The sequence below is a fragment of the Grampus griseus genome (assembly GCF_964374135.1).
Source record: "Grampus griseus genome assembly, chromosome: 1".
Taxonomy (NCBI): domain Eukaryota; kingdom Metazoa; phylum Chordata; class Mammalia; order Artiodactyla; family Delphinidae; genus Grampus; species Grampus griseus.
In genome coordinates, this window is record NC_139017.1 from 68,395,351 (window position 1) to 68,404,764 (window position 9,414).

General features: G+C 51.3%; 1 pseudogene across 1 annotated transcript; it reads right to left on the reverse strand.

Annotated features, from left to right (window-relative positions):
- Positions 1-2,605: 2,605 nt before the first annotated feature.
- On the reverse strand, positions 2,606-3,047 carry LOC309824558 (mth938 domain-containing protein-like; annotated as a pseudogene). Its single transcript has 2 exons — positions 3,041-3,047; positions 2,606-2,977 (listed from the first exon to the last, which is right to left on the reverse strand). The product of its transcript is annotated as a mth938 domain-containing protein-like (transcript).
- Positions 3,048-9,414: the final 6,367 nt, after the last annotated feature.

Below are 9,414 nucleotides of genomic sequence, written 5' to 3' on the forward strand. Positions count from 1 at the left end.
GAATAAGTGGAAAGTTGGGGAAGGGCAGAGAGATTCCCTCCCAGGGTGACAGTAGACCCGCTGCCCCTACCCCCAGGCCAGGCTTCTCTACGTGAGGGTCAGAGGTTGCTCTTCAAATGTGGAACCTGAGAAGGAAAGGGAGTGGCGAGGACCCCTGTCGGGGAAGGTGGCTCAATTCCCTGAATATGCTCAGAAGCACAGGGTGCCTATGGGTCTCCATCTCCACCAAGGGTAAAAATAAGAACAAATCCCTTAGGCAGCAGCAAGTAAGTTTTGACTTAGCAGGAAGCATTTCCTGGGTATAAGGGATTCGCAGGCAAAGGGGAAGGATGGAAAGAGGTGGAAGACTCACTCCCCCAATGAGAAAGAGAGGCCCAGCTTAGCCGCCTATTAAACAGAGGTTGGGTGGCCTAGGAGACATTTCCAAAGGGGCTCAGGGCCCCTGTGGGCCGTGGACTTCCAGCTGTCTCAGATAACTCCCTTGATCATTTCCACAGCCCCTAGCAGAGAACATCATTGAATCTGCCCCTTCCCAACGGGCCCGCTATCTGCTGTTTCTTCTAGCTCTTCTTGTCGTCATATTTCTGGGCCAGCTGCTGTGGGGCAAGGAGATTCCTGAGGCCTGCTGATGGGAGGCGCACACTGGACACCCCTAAGCTGGGGCTTTGATTGGAGGGGAAGAGCTCAGTGGATAATGCTCCCAGGTTGGCCCTTCAGGACCCCAGGGTTAAGAAAAGATCTGGTAGGAAGAGAGAGCTTTGGGATGAAGAAGAAAGTCAGGGTTATTGCTCTGATTCTGGTGCTATAAGCCGGCTGTGTGATTGTGAGAAAGTTACTCAACTTTGCTAAACCTTGGCTTCCTCTTCAGTGAAATGAAGGGGTTGAACAGGATGACCATGCGGGCCTCCCAGCGCCGACATGCCATGATGATATGGTGGCCAGATGAAAAGTGCAGTTTAAGTGGGCCTGGGTTCAACTTGCAGTCACCTCTTCCTTACTCGTGGTCCTTCTGGACAAGTCAGCTAACCTTTCTGAGTCTGGTTTCCACACATTCACATGAAGGCAATGGCATTACCCACCTCTCAGGGAGGATAGGATGACGTGGTACGTGGAAACCCAGCACAGGGGCTGAGGTGGGGAAGTCTGCAGCACGTGGGGACACAGAGGGGCAGCAGCTCACACTGGGGCTGTGGGCGTCTGGAAGGGCTTCTCAGAGAAAGTGACATCTAAGGCGAGGCTTGAAGGAAGGGTAGAGATCGACCAGGTGGAGTGGGGAGGGGAAGAGTGCTTCACGGAAGAGGCCCCATTGTTTGCCAAGAACTGTTGGTAAGAGAAGGCATGGCCTGTTCAAGCACCGGGAGAAGCTTAGTGTAGCTGGCGGGCAGAGGCTGTGTGTGAGGGGTGGGTGGAGGACCGAGAATGCTGGTGCTGGAGAGGCCAGCTTATTACATACTCGGTCCCACCTGTCATTCTTGGGGCTTACGAGTTGGGATCCCTCCACTTCGCCTCCATCTTTCTTTTCCTACTTTTCTTTCTCCCAAGCTCAGTCCTCTTGTCTTTGGTCACGTGGGCTCCAGGAAGCACTGGGCTTCCCAGGAGGACCTGGTCGGTCCAGGGAGAAGCTCTATCCACAGTTGCCCGACTCTGGACCAGTTTGGGGTCCAGGTCTGGAGTTTTCCGCCTCTCTCCTTTCCCATGATGAAAGACGGATCTGCCTCCTGCAGAAGGCTCTGGGTTTCTGGCATTGAGGCTCCGTGCTAAGCACTGAGTACCCACGGTGGGCCCTCCCCCACCTGGCCCCTCCCCCACCTGGCCCCTCATGAGAGAGAGACACGAGAGTGTTGATGGCAGTGGGCTGAGGGCAGTGTGGAGTGAGAACTGAGGGAAACTAGAGAGAAGACAGCTCTTCAGCCTGGAGTAAAGGCGGATGGAGAGACCGAGTCAGTGCGCGCAGCTGTCTGAAGGTTGACGCTTTAATGGGAAGCTCGGAGGAAGGACTTCCCAAGGATGAAGCAGGTCACATACCAAAAAGGGAGACTGAGGGAGGGAAAAGAAATGTACAATATCAATCCTATGGGCTCTTTTAAGCCAAGAAATACTTAGACAAAGCTCTATACTAGGCACTGAGGAGGTCACAAAGATGAACAAAACACAGGCTAGGAAGCAGTTCAGAAATGATTCTCCTGATTGACAGGAGAATCGTTGACAGGAGGGGGTAACTCTCCTGCCTCCCCGCCACCTACCCTGCCTCTTGGACCCTCCACCGACTAGGTCCAAGGCCTCCCTTATCACAGCCACACAGCTTCTAAGATCACAGGCGAGAAAAGGTATAGAGAAGGGGGCTTCAGCCGGGAGGTAGGTCAGCCTCCCTCTCTTCTCTCAGGTGGGGAGCCCCACTGGTTCCAGGACCCTAAGGAACTGGTCCCATCAGGTTGGCCTCTCTCTGGTTTCTCAGATTCTGGTGGCAGATCTGGTGACAGCTCAGTGGCTCCCTGGCCTCCACCCCAAAAACCTTATCTTCTGGGGCCTGGCCATCCTGGGCTCTTTAAAAAATTAAAATTTTTTTTTGTATCATTTCTTAGTGAGTTATTCTCTTAAGGCTCCATCAGCAGGTGGAATGGAAGACCCCTCCCACCCTGATGCCTTGGGTAACCAAAGCATTATCCTCCTTCAGTGCCTGCTCTGTCTGGAGGACCCGCACATCAATGCCTTGTTTCCCGAGGTACTCCACAGTTGATGAGGGTACCTTCGAGGCCTCACTCATCCCCTGGCCAATAACAAGGGTCAGCACGCCTTTCTCGACAACTTCCTGCACATCTGCAGGCTGCACACCAGGAGAGCGCTCAGTTCTTGTTTCTCTCCAGTCCCAAGCCTGACTTCCCCCTGGCCACGCTTTGCAGTCCTTACAGATTTTAGTAGAGCCTGGGACTTTCATTTGCCCCCTATGAGAGGGAAACAATTTCAGGGGAAGAAGGAGCTTAACCGAACTCCAACGCCCTCTCTTTTCAGAGTTACGATCCCAAACCTCTCCGTGTTTTACCCCTCATCCTGGGCTTTGAGCAGCCTGCCAGCTGGCTGGAGCCCCCAAGGGGAAGCAGGAGGGCAAGGGGCCAACGAGCATGATGTAGGAACTGAGTTCTGTGTGTCATCCCTCACTAAACACCTTTCCTACCTCTCGGCAGGTTGAATGGGTTTTGGAGGGAGCTTCACCTTGGGAATTATGATGGAATTACAGGGAGGTAGGATGAAGGAGGTGGGCTGGAAGCCTCCTCCAATTCCAGGGCTGTAGTAAGTCCTACCGCATGAATCACTGTTACCCTGGAGAAAGGACAAATAAGGCAGGAGGTAGCTGGAGCGTCACCGATCCCACGTGGGTGTGGAGAGGCCGCATGAGTGAAGGTCCCCGGGACTTGGAGACAGAGGGTCCGGCTTTGCCATTAAATAAACATCAGCAAGTTACTTTACCTCTCGGAGCCTTGGTTTCTCTAATTTGCTAGTTATTTTTCTTTCATCTGCAAAGTAGGCTAATAATAATATCTTATATTTGCATACAGGCCTTACAGATTTCACATACTTTTATCTCCTGTAATCCCAACCAAACAATGGAAGGTTTTATTGCCTCCTTAGGTGAGGAAACTGAGCCCTAGAGAGATGAAGAGATTGACTGAAGTTCCCATAGCAAGTAGATGGCACAGATCTGGATGGCAAATAGTGGGAAAGAAGGATAGATAGGGAACTTTGGCTGTGACCCAGACCTGCCAGGATAACAAATAGGTTTCATTTGTGAGGCTAACTGCATTGGATGGAAAACGGCTCTCTGTATCACCATGCTGGGAAAGATTCTGAGGTTCAGTGAGGAAAAAAGTACTGTGATGAATCAGTGATATCTGTTAAGGGCAGGAGGTGGGGTAAATGACGGCCCAGACGCAGTTGGTTGGCATCTCTAGCCTGGAATCAGACCAGGGATTTCATTTCTAAGTCTTTCCTCTATACTAATCAATTAGGTTAAATTCAAAGGCACCAGCTTGACAAGAGAACTGAGGTGTAGTCTCTGCCTTCAAGGAGCTCACCATCTCTCAAGGACAGAGGCGTGCTATATCGATGATGTGGCAAAGCGTCCCGGGAACGTAGAGAGAGTAATGAGGGCATTTTAGGCAGAGAGACCTGCTTGGTAAAAGCATGGGGCCGTGCAAGTGGGGTGCAGACTGCGTTTGAAGAGCCAGTGGCAATTCTATATGGCTAGAAGATGGGGTCCATAGGGAAAAGTACCAAAAGGAGAGGCTTTGGAAATCAAGGTGGCATCAGATGGTGAAGGGTTCTGAATGCCATATCTAGAAGTTTGGGTTTTACTACAGAAGCTGTGGAACTCCTTGAAGGATTGAGAGCCAGAGCGATGGGATGTAATTGTGTTGTTGAAAGGCACTGCGGCAGCTGAGGGGGTGGAGGTGAGGGAGGCGAGGCTGGGGGTGGGAAGACAGGAGATCATTGCAGCACTTCAGGTGAAAGAGAACTAGGGCAGCCTCAAAGGAGTTGGAGAGAAGCCCACAAAGGCAGAATTGATAAGACCCAGTGACCCGCTGGATGAGCGGCAAGAGAGAAACCGAGGGCGACTCTAAGGTTTCCAGCCTGGGCACTGAATGGACGGTGATGCTGGGAACAAGAGGGGAAGCACAGGAGAGACTCCCTTCTGAGTAGAGAGGATATCAGTCTGAACACGTTAAAACTAGACTCTCCAGTTAGAGGGAGCCTGTAAGTGTTGGTTGTACAGGGCAGAGGTGAGGGGAATCTGTGGGAGTGGTTGAAACAGCCGAGGAAGGGAGAGCAGAGTGGTTACAGATGCCAAGGGGGATCCCTGAGAAACACCAACAATTCGGGGCCCGCGAGAGACCACAGCAAGAGAGATGGACCAAACCTAAAGAGACCGGGAGGAGAGAGCCTGGAGGACCATGTCAGAGAGTGAAGATGAGACTCTGCACCCTGTTAGTGCTGACCCCACCAAGTGCTCTTGGTACGTCTGTGCACTTATCTAATCCTCCCAACACTCTGGTGAGGTAGATATCATTAGGCCCCTTTTTTTTTTTGCAGGTAAAGGAAAAGGAAACTCAAAGAGTTTAAGTGATTTGCTCCAAATCCCAAAGCCTAGAAGTGGCAGGGCCACTAATGAGCTAATCAAGGTCTCCAAAATCAGTGGATCCCCACCACATCTCAATAAGAACCGAAGGACAGAGTGTCCAGGGCAGACAGGCTGGCCATCAGTCTCACATGATGCAGAGAGACTGCTGGGGTCGAGGACTGAGAAAACGCCCTTGGCTTTGATGATTGGAAGGTTAGCTGTGACCTTGGAGAGAGATTCTTGCGGCTCTAACTGCCACCAGCTGGCTGTGCGGATCAAGCGGAATTGTGTCTAATGTGCTTCGTATCAATGCAGAGCCTGGGAGTCTGAAGGAGGCTGATGCTGTTATTTTTATTGGTATTAAATATTGGTAAATTGGACCACTTGATATTGCTGACATGGGACCCGTTCTTTAAAACTGGTGATTTCATATGGTTCAACCTAACAGTAAAAGGGGGTGGGCTGGGGTCGGTGGGCAGGAGAGGACAGGAGAAGGCAAGCCGCCAGGGCAAGGGCAGTCCCATGGGGCTGGGGAGCCCTGCCCCCTGGTGGCGGGGAGGTAATCTTCAGCCCCAGGCTGAGGATCGGTGAGGCTTGAAGTTTGCAGGAGTCCCTCTCATCTCCTCCGCTCCCCTCCAGCCATCTGTAGTCTTGCCAGCACCCTCTCCACTAAGTCCAGCTGGGCATGGGGGTGAACTCTCCCTAGGGGGCTCTGTCTGGAAGAATACTTCTAACCTCTCAACTAGGGTGATCCTCTCAACCAGTATCTTTGGGGATCAGTTGGGTTCTCCCCTATGGAGAATCCAGGAGCCTAGGCCAGGTGGTGACTGATTACATAGAGCAGGCTGACACACGAATAAGAGGTCTTCAACAGACCCCTTGATCATCGCCAGCCCAGCCCCTCTGAAATCTCCCCCAGTATGCTTGGGAGCCCTTTCAGTGTCGCAGGTCTTACTGATAACAGTAGAATAACAATGACAACAGAAGTTATTTGTACTAATGCCATTGCTTCCAGCCGTGTCTTAGCACCTGGACTGATTTTTCTGGCTCTTCGGTCAAGGTGAGGAGGGATGGGTTAATGTCTCTGAGATGTTCCTCTGGGGTGAGGACCCAGATGGGGCCAGGCCTGCAGGCTCTTGGGATGGCTGGAACTGGGGCTGAGGAGGCAGTGGTGCATCCTTTGTCCTCAGCTGAACTCTGCACAGTGCCAAGCTTCTCAGACAGGACCAGGATGTGCAGCCCTGCAGCCCTACACAATGGGTAGGCGCAGGCGCTGTGGCCGCTGTGGTGACTCAGAGAGGGAGCGTGCTGGGGGGGTGGGGGGGCTGGAGGGTGAGGAGGCAGGTGCATCAAAGAGGCAGTCCCCATGGGCTACGTGTGCCAGGAAGTCATCCTCCCTCTCCAGCTGGGGAAAGGGGGGTCGCTGAGGTACCCCACTCTGGGCAGTTCTCTGCAGGAACACTGTTCCCTTCTCACAGGGCACAGAGGCACTGCCTGGGGATTGGGGCGGAAGAAGGGGCAGTGGTCCCAATCAGCCCACACTGACAGGACGGGTGGTGTCTGGACAGAGGCGAACATCTGACATGGCCCCATCTCTGTGTTCTTCCCTCTCTTGACCGGAAAACACACAGGGGGGTCAGAAGGGCCAGATGGAGGTCACAGGCTCCCAGGAAACGCTTTGAAGGCTTTTATCCTTTCTTTTGATCAGTCTATGAGAACTTTCCAAACGTTGACACAAGGGAAGAAAAGCCTATTCTTCCTTGGGCCAGGGCCTTGTGTCAGGCCGAGGCTAGAGGATGGGAGGGAAGGGGAAGGAGACTGGAGGGTGAGAGGCAGAGGCAGCAGTGACTCAGCTGGCAAGGCAGGCCCCCCGACACACACACGGCCCTTTTCTTCCCCACCTCAAGATTTGTGTGCATCTGGCTCTGTTTCTATTTGTTTGTTTTCTTTGGGGCAGGACAGAAGGGAGATTAATGAACAAAGCCATCAAGTTTAAAAAGAACCCCAAACCCGACTCCATTCTTCTCCCAACCTTGAGGGCTTACATAATCCCGCAGTGCTTTTCTTCCAGGCCTTCCTTGACACCCGTCTCCTTTCTCCTCTCTTCCCCCCTCTCTCATTAAGAACACTTGAGAGCCCAGAAATGCTCCTTTTCAGTCCCCAGTGCAGCTGATCTCCTCCTGGAGGCCTCCAAGGCCGCTATTCAAGTTGGAGTTGGTATCCAAAACAGAGATAATATGATTGGTGAGAGGGGGCTGAGTAGCAGTCTCCTGTCTCCACCAAGGCCAGTGGGAGGGATGAGACGAATCTGTATTGGGAGGGACACAGGCTGGATGTGGACATTTAAAACAGGAAATGACCTTGAAAACCCTCAAGCACAGAGCCTCCCAACCTGACCCAGAAACAGGTTGTGAAGGGCAGAGGGAATTTTACCCCAGAAGACACAGGGATGGGCCATAAGCTCCCACACACTGGACATCCTTGAAATCTGTTTTGTCTTTTAAATTATGTAAATTTTTCATTCTACTCCATCAGACATCGTTTGTTTAATATTAAAATAAGATTTTCCCTCAAAACCCTTGAGTAAAATTGATAGCTCAGGAAAATACATTAAATTTAATCCTGTGCTTCCGAACACCTCCTGGCACACTACTTTGAGAAGTGTGGAGCTAATCCAATGCCCTTTTTCCACAATTAAAGATATAATGGCTGAAGAGCTTTAGACACCTACCCAAGGTCACTTTTAGTCAGAGGCAGAGTTGAGGCTGGCACCTAAGTCTCTTGCTTCCCAGTCGAGCCCACTTTCTACCAGATAACGCTGCCTTCTTAGTTCTGTCTCCAGGATGCTAGGCTTGGACACGTACCTAGCTCGGCTGTCTAAGATGAGTGTGGGCTTAGAGACCAGCCCAGCCTCAGGCCCGGGAGCTGGTCATGCTCACAACCTCTCTGTGTGCAGGGCTGTCTCAAAACGTAGCACTTGAGCATGATGGGCAGTTACTGGGACAGAGAAGGAGCTGGTACTACCACTTTCTATTTCTATCTCTACCCCCCAGTGACTGGTTCAGGTATTCCTGTACCTTCAAACCTAAAATAATCGGATTAGTTCATAGCTATAGTGGGAACGCCTCCTGTCTTCCTAGAAACTGCCTTCCTTTCTGATCCTGTTTCCAAACCCCTAAATCAAGAAGCTCTTTTCTGGAGGGAAGAAGCAGGGAGAATAGAAGGTTGTGGGGCTTAGAATGCCTTTACTAATGCGGGCACCTAGGCTTCGGGTTATGGGTGGAGATACAGTGTGACGCAGAATTTGAAGGTCCGAGCTGCGATTTGATGGATAGCATAGTATTCTTCCATATCACCATCTTCCAAAATTAGATTTCTAGGAGGCTGAAGAAACTCTTAGGGGAAGAAGGGATGATCCAGACAGATGTGCAGGGAGTGAAAAGACAAAGAGGACAGTGAAAAGGAGGATAGAATCAGGGAGACACATTTTGGTAACAGCCAGCATGAAATACGAGCAAGGCAGTGTAGATGATAGAAGAGATGAGAAGAGAGTTGGGAGCAGAGCCCAAGAGGAGGAAATGGGGAGGATAAAGACCTGCCATGCAAACCTGGGAGAGGAGCACTGAGATGGAACAGTCATAACAAAAGAGTATCACCGCTAACCATCAGATGCACCCTGGGTGTCATTGCTGGTGAATTCTTCACACCTGGCTGGTTCCTGCTAGACTCCTATCATGCGCTAGGTGTCCATCTTCTCTGCTTGTTGAGTGTGGAATTTGCTCATCAAAGGCAAATTCAGTATATAGTATTAACCTGAAGCTACAGTGGAAAGGACTTTGTAATGCATCCAGAGCTAGGTACTAATCTCAGCTCTGCTACATATATGTTGCATTGCCTGGGCTCTCTGAACCCCAGTTTCATAAGTAACTGTGAAGATAAAAACTCTGTTCCCCAGAGTTGTTGCCAAGATAAAATGTGAAGTGCTGGTCTAAACTAGGCATTCAGTAAATGATAGTTGCTCTCCTTCTCTCTTCTTCCATTTCCTTGAACCAAACATCAGGAAGAAGTACTCCATGGTCAAAAGAGAAAACTCACCCAGTGGCTCTGTGAAAGGGTATGCGGCTAGAGCACCATGAAGAGGAGGCCAAGTCCCTGCATCTGATCCCTGTGGGAGGCATGGGGCTCCACACCCACGCCGTGTGGCTCTCACCCTTCATTCTAGTGGCCACAAGGCAGGAGGGTGTTGTGGGATCAGAGCCCATCATTGTTTTCCCGATTTGTCCTGTTAAGTCTTTCATGTG